The sequence below is a fragment of the Rhinoderma darwinii genome, chromosome 4, assembly GCF_050947455.1.
Source record: "Rhinoderma darwinii isolate aRhiDar2 chromosome 4, aRhiDar2.hap1, whole genome shotgun sequence".
NCBI classification, from domain to species: domain Eukaryota; kingdom Metazoa; phylum Chordata; class Amphibia; order Anura; family Rhinodermatidae; genus Rhinoderma; species Rhinoderma darwinii.
Genome location: NC_134690.1, coordinates 22836299 through 22855908, shown reverse-complemented (window position 1 = coordinate 22855908; position 19610 = coordinate 22836299).

The following is a 19610-nucleotide window of genomic DNA, read 5'->3' as shown; positions in this document are numbered from 1 at the left end:
TCATGTCCCCCCTTAGTCGTCTTTTTTCAAGGCTAAATAGGTTTAATTCTTTCAATCTTTCCTCATAACTTAAATTCTCCATGCCCCTTATTAGCTTCGTTGCTCTTCTTTGTATTTTTTCCAACTCCAGGGCATCCTTTCTATGAACTGGAGCCCAGAACTGAACTGCATATTCTAGATGAGGCCTCACTAATGCTTTGTAAAGTGGCATTATTACATCCCTGTCCCGCGAGTCCATGCCTCTTTTAATACACGACAATATCCTGCTGGCCTTTGAAGCAGCTGATTGACACTGCATGCTGTTATTGAGTTTATGATTTACAAGTACACCCAGATCCTTCTCAACAAGTGAATCCGCCAGTGTAGCGCCCCCTAGGACATATGATGCATGCAGGTTGTTGGTACCAAGATGCATAACTTTACATTTATCTACATTAAACTTCATTTGCCAAGTGGACGCCCAAACACTTAGTTTGTTTAAATCTGCCTGTAATTCATGAACATCTTCCATAGTCTGAACTATATTACATAGCTTGGTGTCATCTGCAAAAATAGAAATAGTGCTATTAATCCCTTCCTCTATATCATTAATAAATAAGTTGAATAATAGTGGTCCCAGCACTGAACCCTGGGGTACACCACTTATAACCGGGGACCATTCAGAGAAGGAATCATTGACCACAACCCTCTGGATACGGTCCTTGAGCCAATTCTCAATCCAATTACAAACTATATTTTCTAAACCTATAGTCCTTAATTTACCCATTAGGCGTCTATGGGGGACAGTGTCAAATGCCTTTGCAAAGTCCAAAAACACTAAATCCACAGCGGCCCCTCTGTCTAGACTTCTGCTCACCTCTTCATAAAAACAGATTAGGTTAGTTTGACAACTTCTGTCCTTAGTAAAACCGTGCTGGCTGTCACTTATAATGCTATTTATTGTCACATAATCCTGTATATAGTCCCTCAATAGCCCCTCAAACATTTTCCCCACGATGGATGTTAAGCTTACTGGTCTATAATTACCCGGGGAAGACCTAGAGCCCTTTTTGAAAATAGGCACCACATTTGCCCTGCGCCAGTCCCTTGGCACTATACCTGTCACTAGAGATTCTCTGAATATTATGAAAAGGGGGACAGAAATAACTGAACTAAGCTCTTTAAGAATTCTAGGGTGTAACCCATCTGGTCCCGGAGCCTTGTGCACATTTATTTTATTTAATTTAGCTTGGACCATCTCTACATTCATCCAATTCAGTATATCAACTGATATATTAACAGCACTGGCACCGGCTACATCAGCTGCTCTTTCTTCTGTTGTATATACAGAGCTAAAGAACCCATTTAGTAACTCTGCCTTCTCTTGATCCCCTGTGATCAACTCCCCATTACCATTATCTAGGGGTCCTACATGTTCAGACCTTGGCTTTTTTGCATTTATATGCTTGAAGAATTTTTTAGGATTTGTTTTACTATCCTTGGCCACCTGCCTTTCATTTTGTATTTTTGCTAATTTTATTACATTTTTACAGATTTTATTAAGCTCTTTATATTTTACAAAGGCTACAGCTGTACCCTCAGATTTGTATTTTTTAAATGCCCTTTTTTTGTCATGTATTGCCCCTTTCACAGAAGGTGTAAGCCATGTGGGGTTTAATTTGAGTCGTTTATACTTATTACCTGTAGGAATAAATTTTGCACTATAATAACTCAAAGTAGATTTGAAAATCTCCCATTTATCATTTGTTCCATTATTTGACATTAGTTCTTCCCAGTCTATATCCTGAATTGCAGCCCTCATCCTGGGGAAATTGGCTTTCTTAAAATTAAATGTTTTTGCCCTCCCAGCCTGCGTTTGTTTTTTACAGTATAGGTAAAATGTAACTATATTGTGATCACTGTTACCGAGGTTTTCACGAACATTGACATTCCCAACAAGATCTGCATTATTAGAAATGACCAGATCCAACAGAGCTTCACCTCTAGTCGGGTCTTCCACAAACTGGCCCATAAAATTTTCCTGCAACAGGTTGAGGAAATGTCTCCCATTTGCAGTTGAAGCCGAACCATGACACCAATTAATATCCCGGAAATTAAAATCTCCCATGATCACTACAGTACCCGCCTGTGCAGCCCGCTCCATCTGTTTATATATCTGACCTTCCATCTCCTCAGTTATATTGGGGGGTCTATAGATTACACCAAAAGTAATTTTTTCAGTGTTTACCTCCCTTTCTAGTTCCACCCACAAGGTTTCAACCTCCTCACAGTATTCACCCACTATTGTCTCTTTCACACTCGCCTTCATATCACTTCTCACATACAGACATACACCACCACCTTTCCTATTTGTCCTGTCTTTACGAAAAAGTGTAAAACCCTGTAGATTTACAGCCCAGTCATGTGAAGAGTCCAGCCATGTTTCAGCAACACCAACTATATCTATATTTTCTTCCAGTATCAAGGCCTCCAGCTCCCCCATTTTGCTTGCTAGACTTCTGGCATTTGTGAACATACACTTTAACTTGCCTGTCAGTGTCGCATTGGTATATTGTGTTCTTCCTTATCCCCCTCTTATAGCAGACTCTGCACCTCTTTTGACTCTTTCCCTTTCCACCGGTTTGGGGACCTTCTCCTGGAAAGTGTTGCCCTGGTACGATGCGTGTGGCCTCGCTTCCAGAAGTACTGGGTGCCCCCCCTTCCTGGTCCCTAAAGATTAGATCTTGAAATTCCAGGAAAGTTCCCCTCTGGCCTGCACATCGACGTAGCACATACGCATTGTACAAAGCCATCTGTATGATGTGCCCGGCCAGCTTCTTATACCACACCGCATGGCGCTGTAGGGCTTCAGGACTTGATTTGACAAGTCCATCCCTCCCATGTACCTATTGTAGTCCAGGATGCAGTCTGGTTTGGGGGTGGCCTTTCCTTCATATATCCTAAACCTGTAGGTATACCCTGATGCACTCTCGCACAGCTTATACATCTTCACGCCATACCTTGCCCTCTTACCTGGCAGGTACTGGCGGAATTGAACCCTCCCTTTAAAATGTACCAGGGACTCATCAATAGAAAAACACTTCTCGGGGGTGTATGCTTGGGAAAACCGGGCACTGGAACGGTCTAATAGGGGTCTCCGTTTATACAAACGGTCAAAACTGGGGTCATCTCGGAGTGGGCACGGCTCATTATCAGTATAATGTAAGAAGCGAAGTATTGCCTCATTTATTTATTTTTTTAGGTTCCAGTTCATTTCTGAAGTTGCTTTGAGGGGCCCATATATTAGAAACCCCTATCAAACACCCCATTTTAGAAACTAGACCCCTCAAAGTATTCACAACAGCATTTAGAAAGTTTATGAACCCTTTAGGTGTTTCACAGAAATTTAGAGCAAAGTAGAGGTGAAATTTACTCTTTTTATACCATTTTTTTTATAACACAAAAGGATTTATCAGAGAAACACAAATTAATACTTATTGCCCAGATTCTGCAGTTTAGAGAAATATCCCACATGTGGCCCTAGTGCGGTAATGGACTGAAGCACCGGCCTCCGAAGCAAAGGAGCACCTAGCGGATTTTGAGCCCTCTTTTTTATTAGGCACCATGTCCGGTTTGAAGAGGTCTTGTGGTGCCAAAACATTGGGAACCCCCCAAAAGTGACCCCAATTTGGAAACTAGACCCCTTGAGGAATCCATTGTAGTTTTCTTGGGGTGCATGCGGCTTTTTGATCAGTTTTTATTCCATTTTTAGGTGGCGTGGTGACTAATAAACAGCAATTCTACTATTGTTTTTGTATACTTTTTTTTTTACAGCGTTCACCGTGCGCTATAAATGATATATTAACTTTATTCTGCGGGGCGATACGATTACGGCGATACCAGATGTTTATAGGTTTTTTTTATGTCTTATGGCGTTTGCACAATAAAATACGTTTTGTAAACAATCATTCACTTTTTGTGTTACCTTATTCTAAGAGCCAGAACGTTTTTATTTTTCAATCAATAAAGCCGTGCGAGGACTTATTTTTTGCGTAACGAACTGTATTTTCCATCAGTACCATTTTTAGGTACATGCGACTTTTTGATCTCTTTTTATTCCATTTTTTGGGAGGTGAAGTGACCAAACAATTGTGATTGTGGTACGGTTTATTAATATTTTTTTTTACGGCGTTCACCGTGCGGGATAAATAACAAAATAATTTTGTAGTTCAGGCCGTTACGGACGCGGCGATACCAATTATGTATAGTTTATTTGTTTGTTTATATATTTTTATTAATAATAAAGGACTGATAAGGGAAAAAGTGGGACTTTTACTTTTATTACTTTTAAAACTTTTATTTTCTTATTTTTACACATCTTTTTTTAACTTTTTTTTTACTTTATTACTTTGTCCCACTAGGGGACTTGAGGGCAGGAGGCCCTGATCGCTATTCTAATACACTGCACTACATGCGTAGTGCAGTGTATTAGAACTGTCAGCTACTCACTGACAGCAAGCATAGTGGGTCCTGACGTTGTCAGGACCCACTAGGCTTCCGTCTATGGCATAGCCGGACGCCATTGTTTGGTGTCCGGTTGCCATAGTCACCATCGCCGGCCGCTATCGCGTAGCAGGCCGGCGATGGCAGCTTAACCCCTAAAAAGCCGCGATCTCTATAGAACGCGGCTTTTAAGGGGTTAATCAGCGGGGACACAGCGATCGGTCCCCGCTGTAGGAGCTGTGACAGCTGCTGAACAAGACAGCAGCGTCACAGCTCCTGTATGTGTCGGGAGGACGGCCGAAACGGCCGTTACTCCCGAGACGTACTATTACGGCATGGAGCGCGAACGATACAGCTGCCATGACGTAATAGTACGTCAAGGAGCGGGAAGGGGTTAAGAAAGGGATACCTATAGGCCAGTATTTAAGAGCGAAACGTAATTGCTCTAGTGAAACATCTTTTCAACTGGAATGTGACAAACTTTACCATAAGTTTAGAGCACGTGGATACCCCAAAAAATGGCTGCATAGGGCCTACGCAAGGGCGAGGGCATCCCAGAGAACTGACCTTTTGTCTAATAGGGGGACTATAGCTACCAAGACTGGATCATCTAGTGCCATTCGTTGCATTGGCACTTTTGATGTATGCTCCCCTCAAGTTTCCCAGATCTTACGGAGACATTGGGATATACTTACTGCTGACCCTGATCTGAAGGGTGCTGTCTCTGACAATCCTAGCATCACCTACCACAGGGGGAAGAATTTACGTGACCTTTTGGTACATAGTCATCATTCAACTCCAACTAGTACTCCATCTACATGGCTTACATCGTCAGTAAAAGGGTTTCACCCCTGTGGTAGGTGTTCTTTCTGTCCCTTCATGTCAACTGTTAAGGATTTTACTAATCCTACTGATGGCAAAACATATTCCATTAAACAGTTTCTTAACTGTCAGAGCAAAGGGGTCATCTACATTGCTAGATGCCCATGTCCAAAGTTGTACGTGGGAAAAACGGTGCAAGAGTTGAGAAGACGTATATCTAAACATCTCAGTACCATCAACCATAAGGAAGACACTACCCTCTCAAGACATACCCATGAGTATCATGGGGGCAATTCAAGGCTACTTAAATTCTGGGGAGTTACCCAGATTAAAGTGGGCCCCAGAGCTGGTAATCTTGACCGTAGACTCCTACAGGAGGAGGCACGGTGGATTTACCGTCTGAATACTATGTCTCCCATAGGTCTGAACGAGGGCTTTACTTTTAGTGCCTTCTTATGAGCTTACGCCTTATTTGACCAACTCTTGCATCAGCAAAATATAGTGGATATTTTATAGCCACTGTGCCCCTTACCCTATATCTTTTAGTGTTCTCCCTGCCATATTTATCCCAATGTATTTTTTATATTTTGGTGAAGACACTACCCTCTCAAGACATACCCATGAGTATCATGGGGGCAATTCAAGGCTACTTAACCCCTTAAGGACGCAGCCTAGTTTGGGCCTTAAAGCTCAGAGCCCATTTTTTAAATCTGACATATTTCACTTTATGTGGTAATAATGTCGGAATGCTTAAACCTATCCAAGCGATTCTGAGACTGTTTTCTCGTGAGACATTGGGCTTTATGTTAATGGTAAAATTTGGTCGATATATTCAGTGTTTATTTGTGAAAAATTGCAAAATGTAGAGAAAAATTTGAAAAAATAGCATTTTTCCGAACCTAAATTCATGTGCTTGTAAAACAGATGGTTATACCAGCCAAAATAGTTTCTAGTTCACATTTCCCATAAGTCTACTTTAGATCTGCATAGTTTTTAGAGCATTTTTTTATTTTTCTTGGACGTTACAAGGCTTAGAACATAAACTGCAATTTCTCATATTTTTAAGAAAATTTCAAAAGCCTTTTTTTTAAGGTACCTGTTCAGTTCTGAAGGGGCTTTGAGGGGCCTATGTATTAGAAACCCCCATAAAACACCCCATTTTAAAAACTAGACCCCTCAAAGTATTCAAAATAGCATTTAGAAAGTTTTTTGACCCTTCAGGCATTTCACAGGAATTAAAGCAAAGTGGAGGTGAAATTTGCAAATTTCATTTTTCTTGCTGAATTTCAATTTTATTCAAATTTTTTTCTGTACCACAGAAGGTTTTACCAGAGAAACACTACTAAATATGTATTGTCCAGATTCTGCAGTTTTTAGAAATGTCCCACATGTGGCTCTAGTGCGCTCGTGGACTAAAACACAAGCCCCAGAAGCAAAGAAGCACCTAGTACATTTTGGTGCTTCTTTTTTATTAGCATATATTTTAGGTAGCATGCCAGGTTTGGAGAGGTGTTGAGGTGCCAAAACAGTAGGAATCCCCCAAACTGACCCAATTTTGGAAACTGCACCCCTCAAGGAATTCATTTATGGTTATTGTTACCATTTTGACCCCGTAGTTTTTTCACAGCATGTATTTGAATTGGGCTGTGAAATTAAAAGAATGACAATTTTTCCAATAAGATGTCATTTTTGATCAGAATTTCTTATTTTCACAGGGAACAAAATGCCCCATTTTGTTGCCCAATTTGTCCTGAGTGCGGCAATACCCCATTTGTGGTGATAAACTGCCGTTTGGGCCCATGGGAGGACTCAGAAGGGAAGGAGCGCTATGTGTTCTTAGGAGTCCAGATTTTGCTGGATTGGTTTTCGGGTGCCATGTCGCATTTGCAGAGCCTCAGAGGTATCAAACCAATGGAAAACCACAAAAAGTGACCCCATTTTGGAAACAAAACCCCTCAAGGAATTTATTTATGGGTGTTGTGACCATTTAGACCCCACAGTTTTTTCACAGAACTTATTTGAATTGGGCTGTTAATTTTAAAAAAAAAAACTTTTTTCCAATAAGATGTAGTTTTGGCTCAAAATGTCTTATTTTCACAACGAATAAAATACACCATTTTGTTGCCCAATTTGTACTGAGTGCGGCAATACCCTATTTATGGTGATATACTGCCGTTTGGGCCCATGGGAGGGATCAGAAGGAAAGGAGCGCTATGTATTCTTTGGAGCCCAGATTTTGCTGGATTGGTTTTCGGGTGCCATGTCGCATTTGCAGAGCCCCAGAGGTATCAAAGCAATGGAAAACCACTAGAAGTCACCCCATTTTGGAAACTACACCCCTCAAGGAATTCATTTATGGGTGTTGTGACCATTTAGACCCCACAGTTTTTTCACAGAATTTATTTGAATTGGGCTGTGAATTTAAAAAAATGAAATTTTTTCCAGTAAGAGGTAGTTTTGGCTCAAAATTTCTTATTTTCACAAGGAGTAAAATACCCCAATTTGTTGCCCAATTTGTCCTGAGTGCGGCAATACCCCATTTGTGGTGATAAACTGCGGTTTGGGCCCATGGGAGGCCTCAGAAGGAAAGGAGCACTATGTGTTCTTTGGAGCCCAGATTTTGCTGGATTGGTTTTCGGGTGCCATGTTGCATTTGCAGAGCCCCAGAGGTATCAAAGCAATGGAAAACCAACAGAAGTTACCCCATTTTGGAAACTACACCCCTCAAGGAATTTATTTATGGGTGTTGTGACCATTTAGACCCCACAGTTTTTTCACAGAATTTATTTGAATTGGGCTGTGAATTAAAACAAATGTAATTTTTTCCAATAAGAGGTAGTTTTGGCTCAAAATTTCTTATTTTCACAAGGAATAAAATACCCCATTTTGTTGCCCAATTTGTCCTGAGTGCGGCAATACCCCATTTGTGGTGATAAACTGCCGTTTGGGCCCATGGGAGGGCTCAGAAGGAAAGGACCACCATGTGACCTACTGGGAATTTTCTGGTGCTAAGTCATGTGTGCAGAAGCCCCTGAGGTATCAGTACAGTTGAAACCCCCGAGAAGTGACCCCGTTTTAAAAACGACACCCCTTAAGGAATTCATCTAGAGGTGTAGTGAGCATTTTGACCCCACAGGTATTGTGTAAAAGATAATGCGCAACAGATGGTGCAGAGTGAGATTTGCAATTTTCTATATATATGCCATGTCAGTGTCCGATATATTGTGCCCAGCTTGTGCCACCGAAGACATACACCCCATAAACTGTAATGTGGGTTCTCCCGGGTACGGCAATACCCTACATGTGGCTGTTATTAGCTGCCTGGGCACACGGCAGGGCTCAGAAGGAAAGGACCACCATTTGGCCTACTGGAGCTTTTCTGGTGCTAAGTCTTGTACGCAGAAGCCCCTAAGGTACCGGTACAGTTGAAACCCCCGAGAAGTGACCCTGTTTTAAAATCTACACCCCTTAAGGCATTCATCTAGAGGTATAGTGAGCATTTTGACCCCACAGGTATTGTGTAAAAGATAATGCGCAGCAGTTGGTGCAGAGTGAAATTTGCAATTTTCTATACATATATGCCAATTCAGTGTCCGATATATTGTGCCCAGCATGCGCCACCGGAGATATACACCTCATAAACTGTAATGTTGGTTCTCCCATGTATGGCAATACCCTACATGTAGCTGTTATCAGCTGCCTGGGCACGCAGCAGGGCTCAGAGGAGGGGTAAGCTGTGCGAAGTGGATCAGAGCGAGTAAAACTGGGGTAAATTAAAATAAAGGGATGGATGATAAATTTTAAAACATTTTTTCATACAGAGCTCTGGTTTTTCGGGACACGCGTCACATTGATATATTGTGTCCTTCCTTATCCCCCTCTTATAGCAGACTTTGCACCTCTTTTGACTTTTTCCCTTCTTGCCAGTTTGGGAAACTTCTCCTAAAAAGTGTTGCCCTGGTACGATGCGTGTGGCCTCGTTTCCAGAAGTACTGTAGGGCTTCATGACTTGATCTGACAAGTCCACCCCTCCCATGTACCTATTGTAGTCCAGGATGCAGTCTGGTTTGGGGGTCTCTGTACTGGTACCTCGTACATGGGTACTGGTGCGACATGTCTCTTGTCCTTGTACTTGACACACAATATGTTGCTGCTAGATTGTGCCCTGCTCTCACCCCTTCTTGTTTGCCCAAGCAGAGTCTTAGGGAGGCCTCTCAGATTTCTTCTAGCAGTGCTGCATGCCGCAGGACTTCTGGAAGCGAGGCAGTTGAAGAGTGGGACGCTGGTATAAAAATTATCCAGCTAGAGGTGGTGACCCTGGTCCAGCAGTGGGTGCACCAAATCCCACACAATTTTTGTATTAACTCCCAGTAAGGGGGGCATTCTGGGGGCTGAATACTGGTGTCCTTTCCTTCATATATCCTAAATTTGTAGGTATACCCTGATGCACTCTCGCACAGTTTATACATCTTCACGCCATACCTTGCCCTCCTACCCAGCAGGTACTCGTGGAATTGAACCCTCCCTTTAAAATGTACCAAGGACTCATCAATAGAAATACAATTCTCTGGGGTGTATGCTTGGGAAAACCAGGCACTGAAACGGTCTAATAGGGGCCTCCGTTTATACAAACGGTCAAAACTGGGGTCATCTCGGGGTGGGCACGGCTCATTATCAGTATAATGTAAGAAGCAAAGTATTGCCTCATTTTTATTTTATTTTTTAGTTTCCAGCTCAGTTCTGAAGTTGCTTTGAGGGGCCCATATAGTAGACACCCTTATCAAACACCCCATTTCAGAAACTAGACCCCTCAAAGTATTCACAACAGCATTTAGAAAGTTTATGAACCCTTTTGGTGTTTCACAGGAATTTAGAGCAATGTAGAAGTGACATTTAATTAATTTAATTTATTAGGCACCATGTCCGGTTTGAAGAGGTCTTGTGGTGCTAAAACAGTGGAAACCCCCCAAAAGTGACCCCTTTTTGGAAACTAGAGACCTTGAGGAATTAATTGCCGTTTTCATGGGGCGCATGCAACTTTTTGATTAGTTTTTATTCTATTTTTAGGTGGCGTAGTGACTAAAAAACAGCAATTTTACTATTGTTTTTTATTCTATTTTTTTTACAGCGTTCACCGTGCGCTATAATTGACATATTCACTTTATTCTGCGGGGCGATACGATTACGGCGATACCATATGTTTATAGTTTTATTTTATGTCCTATGGCGTTTGCACAATAAAATACATTTTGTAAAGTATAATTTACTTTTTGTGTTACCTTATTCTAAGCGCCAGAACGGTTTTATTTTTCCATCAGGAAAGTTGTGCGAGGACTTATTTTTTGCGTAACAAACTGTAGTTTCGATCAGTACCATTTTTAGGTACATGCGACTTTTTTATCTCTTTTTATTCCATTTTTTGGGAGGTGAAGTGACCAAACAATCGTGATTGTGGTACGGTTTATTATTTATTTTTTTTACGGCGTTCACCCGGCGGGATAAATAACGACATCGTTTTGTAGTTCAGGCTGTTACGGACGCGGCGATACCAATTATGTATAGTTTGTTTGTTTATTTATATATTTTTATTAATAATAAATGACTGATAAGGGAAAAAGGGGGATTTTTACTTTTAGCACTTTTAAAACATGTATTTTCTTATTTTTACACAACTTCTTTTTACTTTTTTACACTTTTTTTACTTTGTCCCACTAGGGGACATGAGGGCAGCAGGCTCTGATCGCTATTCTAATACACTGCACTACATACGTAGTGCAGTGTATTAGAGCTGTCAGCTGTTCGCTGACAGCAAGCATAGTGGGTCCTGACTTTGTCAGGACCCACTAGGCTTCCGTCGATGGCGTAGCCAGAGTCCATTGTTAGGATTCTGGTTGCCATAGTAGCCATCGCGGCCCGCTATCGTGTAGCAGGCCGGCGATGGCAGCTTAACCCCTAAGAAGCCGCGATCGCTATTGAACGCGGCTTCTAAGGGGTTAATCGGCGGGGACCACCGCGATCGGTCCCTGCACACTAAGCTGCGATAGCCTGCTGTCGGAAACAGCAGGTATCACAGCTCAGACACACGCCGGGGAAAGATGGCGCCGTGTTAACTCAGGTCAGTACTATTACTGACCTGAGCGCGAACGATGCGCTCAGCAGGACGTAATAGTACTGACCTGAGCGCGAAGGGGTTAAATTCTGGGGAGTTACCCAGATTAAAATGGGCCCCAGAGCTGGTGATCTTGACCGTTGACTCCTACAGGAGGAGGCACGGTGGATTTACCGTCTGAATACTATGTCTCCCATAGGTCTGAACGAGGGCTTTACTTTTAGTGCCTTCTTATGAGCTTACGCCTTATTTGACCAACTCTTGCATCAGCAAAATATAGTGGATATTTTATAGCCACTGTGCCCCTTACCCTATATTTTTTAGTGTTCTCCCTGCCATATTTATCCCAAAGTATTTTTTATATTTTGGTGATTATTCTCTTGACCCCACACATTAAGGCCTCATTTACACGATCGTGTGCGTTTTGCGCGCGCAAAAAACGCAGTGTTTTGCGTGCGCAAAAGGCACTTGACAGCTCCGTGTGTCACCCGTGTATGATGCGCGGCTGCGTGATTTTCGCGCAGCCGCCATCATAGAGATGAGGCTAGTCGACGTCAGTCACTGTCCATGGTGCTGAAAGAGTTAACTGATCGACAGTAACTCTTTCAGCACCCTCGACAGTGCATTACGATCACCATATCGAGTAACCTGTTTAAAAAAAAAGAGGTTCGTACTTACCGAGAACTTCCCGGCCGTTGCCTTGGTGACGCGTCCTTGGTGACGCGCCTCTCTTGACATCTGGCCCCACCTCCCTGGATGACGCAGCAGTCCATGTGACCGCTGCAGCCTGTGCTTGGCTTGTGATTGGCTGCAGCTGTCACTTGGACTGAATTGTCATCCCGGGAGGTCAGACTGGAGGAAGAAGCCGGGAGTTATCGGTAAGTCAGAACTTTTTTTTTTTTTTACACGTTCATGTATATTGGAAGCGGAAGTCACTGTCCATGGTGCTGAAACAGTTTAAACTCTTTCAGCACCCTGCACAGTGACTGTCTCCTGCCGGGTTGGGTCAAAACTAGTTCGGCCTAACCCGGTAAAGTTCGGTTCGCTCATGTCTAAGACACTCCGTTTGAATGTTTGTAAACAGAAAAGCACGTGGTGCTTTTCTGTTTACATTCAGTTTGACAGCTCTTGCACGAATCACGCAGTTCGCACGGAAGTGCTTCCGTGCGACCTTCGTAGTTTTCAAGCACCCATTGACTTCAATGGGTGCGTGATGCGCGAAAAACGCAGAATTATAGAACATGTCGTGAGTTTTTTTCAGCGCACTCACGCTGAGCAAAACTCACGGACCGTCTGCATGCCCCCATAGACTTGTATAGGTCCGTGCAACCCGCGTGAAAAGCACGCGCGTCGCACGGACGTATATCACGTTCGTGTAAATGAGGCCTAAGTGTGAGGGTTTTACATGTGTCAACTACATATACCTTCATGACAAGTACTACATAATTATGGCGGCATATATGTATCTACGAACATAGGGGATAAATATTATTCCACAATCTATGAATGGACTAGATATCCTTGATATGGACCTTCTTTATGATGTTAGTATATATTGAACGTATTATTCAAATGCTTACCTTGTACTGATGCGCCTATGTGACTTCTGTGGTGTTGAGATGGAGGGTCGGTTGATATTGGCTTCTATGTAGAGGAAGACTTATTCCTCTTCTTCAAAGTATACACATCGCGCTGTTGCGCCTGCGCCTTCTCTGCTGGCAATCCGATGGGAAATGTTATTCCCTACAGTTCACTAATGTGACCACTGACTGTGACTTTTGTTTCTTGGACCTTTTCTGTCTAAGTCACAAAGTAGTATATCTGCGCATGCGCCACTGAATGTATTTGTAGACTCGGTACGCTATTTATACACAAAGTTCAGACTCTGTGCCTCTGCGCCTGCGCCCCAACCCCTTCTTCATCGGCTTACTTTCAACTCACTCCCTTTTTTTCAGAGTGCACATGTGGCGCTGTCGCGCCTGCGCCTTATCTGCTGATAATCCTATATAGCCCACTAGTGTGATCGCTGATTGAGACTACTGTCCCTTGACCTCTTATCTAAGTCACAATGTAGTACTTCTGCGCTTGCGCCCCAGCTCGTCTGCCATTTGCTTACCTTATCTTGTCTCCTATTCGTCGATCCTCCTCCTCCACGCCACAGTTTTGTTTTACATGGCGTGATTGGTTGTCTCTTCTGACACACCCCCACTATACGTCAATCTACCTGTCCATATCAGGAGCTTCCGTCTCACCGCGTCGCCATTAGACCCGTGTACCCCTGAGGACGCTACTTAGTAGCGAAACATGTCGGGGGGGCTTCTAATCCTATTTTAATTCCTATCACTGACCGGACTTACTATCTATCTAGTTGATTAAAAAATCTAACTTGCTGAACCTAGTAATACGTGCTCTATTGGTATCTACCTAATGCTTGTATCCACAGGCTAATCACTGCTGTCCGGTCCTCTGGTAGTGAGAATTTTAAATTTGTTTGTGTGGTCTGTCCTGCTACAAGTAGCTAATAAAGATTTATTTTATTTTTGCTAGTTGGGAAATTTGGCTTGTCGCCTGAGGGCGATCTTTCTCCTCTTGTCAATTAATAGTGTGCCTGCCAACTACCTGAGGTATCCCCCTTACCTCTTTGTGCACTACCTACAAGGGGGCTGTGTAGCACTACCTACAAGAGGGCTGTGTGGCACTACCTACAAGAGGGCTGTGTGGCACTACCTACAAGGGGGCTGTGTGGCACGACCTACAAGAGGGCTGTGTGGCACTACCTACAAGGGGGCTGTGTGGCACTACCTACAAGGGGGCTGTGTGGCATGACCTACAAGGGGGCTGTGTGGCACGACCTACAAGGGGGCTGTGTGGCACGACCTACAAGGGGGCTGTGTGGCACGACCTACAAGGGGCTGTGTGGTACTATCTGCAGGGGGCATCTGTGAGTGGCGGGCTGATGGTCATTTTACTGTGAGTGGACGGGCTGATGGTCATTTTACTGTGAGTGGGGGGCTGATGGTAGGTTTACTGTCAGTGGACGGGCTGATGGTAGTTTTACTGTGAGTGGGGGGCTGATGGTCATTTTACTGTGAGTGGGGGGCTGATGGTCATTTTACTGTGAGTGGGGGGCTGATGGTAGTTTTACTGTTAGTGGACGGGCTGATGGTCATTTTACTGTGAGTGGACGGGCTGATGGTCATTTTACTGTGAGTGGACGGGCTGATGGTAGTTTTACTGTGAGTGGACGGGCTGATGGTAGTTTTACTGTTAGTGGACGGGCTGATGGTCGTTTTACTGTGAGTGGGGGGCTGATGGTAGTTTTACTGTGAGTGGGGGGCTGATGGTAGTTTTACTGTGAGTGGGGGGCTGATGGTAGTTTTACTGTGAGTGGGGGGCTGATGGTAGTTTTACTGTGAGTGGGGGGCTGATGGTAGTTTTACTGTGAGTGGACGGCTGATGGTAGTTTTACTGTGAGTGGGGGGCTGATGGTAGTTTTACTGTGAGTGGACGGGCTGATGGTCATTTTAGGGTATGTTCACACGGCAGCGTCCGTTACGGCTGAAATTACGGAGCTGTTTTCAGGAGAAAACGGCTCCGGAATTTCAGACTTAATGGCATGTGCAGGCGCTATTCGCTGCGTCCATTACGGACGTAATTGGAGCTGTTTTTCTATGGAGTCAAGGTAAAAATGCTACAATTACGTCTCAAGAAGTGACAGGCTTTTCTTTGACGCGGGCGTCTCTTTTACGCGCCGTCTTTTGACAGCGGCGCGTAAAAAAAATGACCGTCGGAACAGAATATCGTAAGACCCATTCAAATGAATGGGCAGATCTTTGCCGACGCTTTTGAGCCGCATTTTCGGACGTAATTCGGGGCTAAAACGCCCAAATTACGTCCGTAAATAGTGTGTGTGAACCCAGCCTTACTGTGAGTGGGGGGCTGATGGTCATTTTACTGTGAGTGGGGGGGGGGCTGATGGTCTTCAAGTGGTTTCCACCTCTGACCTCCAATTGAAATTAATAGTAGGAAGAAAATAGCTTTGGCGGTCTTTTGGAGCTTTTTTGCTGCGTCTTTTGCATTCGCATCAACGGCTTAAAAAAAACGCAAAAAAAACCCCATCAAATAACGCTGTCAATTCAAAAGCAGATTTTTTCTGCCTTACAAAAAACGCTGTGTGAACATACCCTAAGAATGTAGTGCTTATTTTTAGCTATTTTCTGTCTTTCTCTAAACCATTTTTGGTAGGGGGGCCCTGAGGATTTTTTTTTTTCCAGGGGTGGCTCAAGTCTGAAAAGGTTGGGAAACTCTGTAACAGGCTACAGAGGCGCCTGCAGCCTATGAGGCGCAGGGACAGGATCCCTGCGCAGTCTGCGTGATGACATCTCTGGATCAAGCCGGCCTATGCAAGGAACCTGTCAGGTGGAGGTGGGGGGCAGGATGGCACTGTCTACAAGGGGGAGGTGGGGGCTGTATGACACTGTCTACAAGGGGGAGGTGGGGGCTGTATGTCACTTTCTACAATGGGGAGGTGGGTGCTGTATGACACTGTCTACAAGGGGGCGGTGGGGGGCACTGTGTACAAGAGGGAGGTGGGGCTGTATGACACTACAAGGGGCAGATGGGGGGCTGTATGGCACTACAAGGGGCAGATGGGGGGCTGTATGGCACTACAAGGGGCAAATGGGGGGCTGTATGACACTACAAGGGGCAGATGGGGGCTGTATGACACTACAAGGGGCAGATGGGGGCTGTATAGCACTGTCTACAAGGAGGAGGTGGGGGATTATGGCACTGTCTACAGGGAGGCTGTACAGCACAATCTACTGTGGGCACTTTCTACTAGGGGGGCTGTGGGGGCATTATACTCTGTGGAGGACATCATACTGTGTAGGGGCACTACAGGGGGCAATATAATGTGTGTGGCACTTAGGGGGCATAACACTGTGTGGGCACAATTAGAGGACAAAATACTGTGTCCTTGAAGGCGTTATAATATATTACATTATTAAATATTATTTTTATACTGTGTGTGGGGCACTAAAGGGGCATTACACTGTGTGGGGGCACTATATAGGGTATTATACTGTGGGGAGGAATTATGCTTTTTTATGGGGCATTTTTTATAATGGCGTGGGGCGCCGAAAGATAGTTTCGCACGGGGCGCCATCTACCCTAAGGCCGGCCCTGAACGTTCCCCTCCGGCCTGCACATCGGGATGTTTTTTCATCTCCGCATTACTAATGCTATAACTTTTTTATTTTTTGAGGATGGAGCTGTGTGTTTTTTGTGAGACAAGCTGTAGAATTTTTTGGTACCATTTTGGGACACATGACTTTATGATCACTTTTTATTTCATTTTTTGGAACAGGAAATGACCAAAAACAATCAATTATGGAATTGTTTTTTTTATTGGTGTTTTTTTCGCCATTCCCTGTGCACCATAAATTGCATGTAAACTTTATTCTGCAGGTCGATACGATTATGTTGATACCAAATTTATATAGTTTTTTTTATGTATTGCAGCTTTTCCACAATAAAATCACTTTTTAAAAAAAAAATCATTTGTTTTCAGTGTCGCCATATTCTAAGACCCATAACTTTTTTTATTTTTGCGTGGACAGAGCTGTGTCGATTTTTAGTCTTTGTAGGATGGATTGTCGTTTTTATTGGTACTATTTTGGGGTAAATGTGACTTTTGATCACTTTTTATTCCATTTTTTGGGAGGAGATGTGACCTAAAAACAGCGATTCTGGTGTCATTTTTCATTTTGTTTTTTTACAGTGTTCATTGTGCGGTATAAATGACATAATAGTTTTATAGTTTGGGTAGTTTCGGACTCGGCGATACCAATTATGTATAGTTCTATTTTTTACATATTTTTCCAATAATAAAAGACTTATTATGGGGAAAAAAGGCAATTTGGGGTTTTGAGCGCAGCATCTGAGGGATTAATCGTCTGGATTTAAGACCAGCTTCGGTCCTGATCGTTACAGGAAGGTGCCAGCTGTAATATACAGCTGACACCCGGCTGTGATGGTGCGGGCTCCGCTTCCAACGTAACTGTACTGCGGTTTGCGGGAACCCCTTTCCGATAGAGCCTTATATATATGACGGATGTCAGGAAGGGGTTAAAGGGTTAAACATTACATTTAATAAAAAAGATATAAAAAGACCACCCCAAAGGTTCAAGCAAATACTAAACCGGTGCCGTCCCGGTATTGATTGTAAAAAGAGAAATAGAAAATAATAAGTCCTGGGACATCTCCAGCACACAATGGGGTAACAAGAAAAATCATATACAAGTTTTATTGAATGAGAAAAAGAAAATACCATTTCCCAAAGATGCTAATGCCTAATAAGTTTAAATACACTTTTTTTTAACCCTTTCAAGACCGAGCTCATTTTGGCCTTCAGGACCAGCCCCATTTTTTTCAAATCTGACATGTGTCACTTTATGTGGTAATAACTCTGGAATGCTTTTGCCTATCCAAGCGATTCTGAGATTGCTTTCTCGTGACATATTGTACTCTATATTAGTGGAAAAATTTGGTCAATAAATTCATTGCTTATTTGTGAAAAACACCAAAATTTAGAGAAAATTTGCAAAAATTATGATTTTTCTAATTTTAAATGTATCTGCTTGTAAAACAGATAGTAATACCACACAAAATTGTTACTATTTCACATATTCCATATGTCTACTTTATATTTGCATCGTTTTTTGAACATTATTTTATTTTTCTAGGACGTTACAAGGCTTAGTACTTTACCAGCAAATTTCAAAAGGTGATTTTTACAGGGACCAGTTCAGTTCTAAAGCGGCTTTGAGGGCCTTATGTACTAGATAGACCCATAATTCACCCCATATTAAAAACTGCACCCCTCAAAGTATTCAAAACAGCATTCAGAAAGTTTCTTAACCGTTTAGGCGTTTCACAGGAATTAAAGCAATGTAGAGGGGAAATTGACAAATTATTTTTTTTTTGCAGCAATTCATTTGTAATACACTTTTTTCTGTAACACAGAAGGTTTTACCAGAGAAACGCAACACAATATTTATTGCTCAGATTCTGCAGTTTTTAGAAATATCCCACATGTGGCCCTAGTGTGATAATGGACTGAAATACCGGCCTCAGAAGCAAAGGATCACCAAGTGGATTTTGTGGCCTCCTTTTTTTAGAATATATTTTAGGCACCATGTCGGGTGTGAAAAGATCTTGTAGTGCCAAAACAGTGGAAATCCCCCAAAAGTGACACGGTTTTGGAAAATGCATCCCTCAAGGAATTTATCTAGGGGTATAGTTAGCATCTTGACCCCACAGAAAGAACTTCTGCTATATTTATTGGAGTTTGCCTGTGAAAGTGAAAATCTCCTTTTTTTCTGAAAAAATATAAAAAAAAATAATATTTACAAGGAATAAAGAATAAAAAGAACCCCAAAACTTGTAAAGCTACTTCTCCCGATTACAGCAATACCCCATATGTGGTACTAAACTGCTGTTTGGACCCACGGCAGAGCTCAGAAGGGAATGAGTGCCATTTGGATTTTGAAGCGCAGATTTTCTGGATTGGTTTTCAGTGCCATGTCGTGTTTGCAACGCCCTGGACGGAGCAAAACGGTGGAAACCCCCCAAAACTGACCCCATTTTGTAGACTACACCCCTCAAGGAATTTTTTCTAGAGGTATAGTTAGCCTTTTGACCCCACAGTTTTTTTGCTGAATTTAGTGGAATTAGGCCGTGAAAATGAAAATCTACTTTTTTTCTGAAAAAACATAGAAATGTTTAATTTTTACAATGAATAAAGGAGAAAAATCACCGCACAATTTGTAAAGCAATTTGTCCTGATTACAGCAATACGCCATATGTGGAAATAAACTGCTGTTTGGACCCACGGCAGGACTCAGAAGGGAAGGAACAATATTTGGCTTTTGGAGCTCAAATTTAGCTGGAATGGTTTTCGGGTGTCATGTCGATTTGCAAAGCCCCTGAGGTACCAAAACAGTGGAAACCTCCCAAAAGTCCCTTTAGGGGACTGGAAAGAGCGATCATTAGGTCGCTGGTACAATACACTGCAGTACTAATGTATAGCAGTATAATATCATTTTTACAGGCTCCTGTAACAGCGCGATCGCTGTTCCAGTCCATTAGTCCCTGGTGTCAGCTGTAATACACAGCAGACACCTGCAGAATATGG